Raw genomic sequence first — 539 nt, 5'->3', positions numbered from 1 at the left:
CAGTGAAGCCACGTCCACCCCTGCTGTCATTCTGGCAGTGACACCTTTGCTGGCTCTTGTGCAAGGTGGGATGCTCACCCGGACCCTGTCTCTCGGGGCTGCGGCTCCCCTGGTATGGGACTCCGCCCGTCCGTCCCTGTGGAACCTGCCCGGGTCCCGCTCCTCCCGGCGCTCGCCATCCCTGCGGATGGGTGGATGGATGGATGGATGGATGGTTGGCTGCACCTCCTACACCCCACAAGAACGGAGTCAAAATAAAGCTGCGTTGGCCGGGAATCGAACCCGGGTCAACTGCTTGGAAGGCAGCTATGCTCACCACTATACCACCAACGCCGCGGTGATGGTGTTTCCCTGCTTGTCTTCCTCCTTCCTTTCCTGCTTTCCTCCCCTCCCCGTTTCCCCATATGATTTACTACTTGCCCTCAAGCACAGCAAAGAGCTAGGGAGGCATTCCAGGTTTCTCCACAGCTGCCAAGGCTACTAGAAAATTAGAAGCTTGTTTGCTTGTTTGTTTTTAAACACTGAAAAAACCCAAGGTA

The 539-nt window shown here is 56.4% G+C and overlaps 1 non-coding gene across 1 annotated transcript; it reads right to left on the bottom strand.

The window, feature by feature from the left end:
- Positions 1-261: 261 nt before the first annotated feature.
- TRNAG-UCC (transfer RNA glycine (anticodon UCC)) lies at positions 262-333 on the bottom strand. Its single transcript has one exon. It is a non-coding gene; the product is annotated as a tRNA-Gly (tRNA).
- Positions 334-539: the final 206 nt, after the last annotated feature.

This window comes from Chamaea fasciata, unplaced genomic scaffold, assembly GCF_029207755.1.
Source record: "Chamaea fasciata isolate MVZ Bird 193981 ecotype frontalis unplaced genomic scaffold, bChaFas1.0.hap1 SCAF_1, whole genome shotgun sequence".
NCBI classification, from domain to species: domain Eukaryota; kingdom Metazoa; phylum Chordata; class Aves; order Passeriformes; family Sylviidae; genus Chamaea; species Chamaea fasciata.
This window is presented reverse-complemented; position numbering and strand designations above follow the sequence as displayed.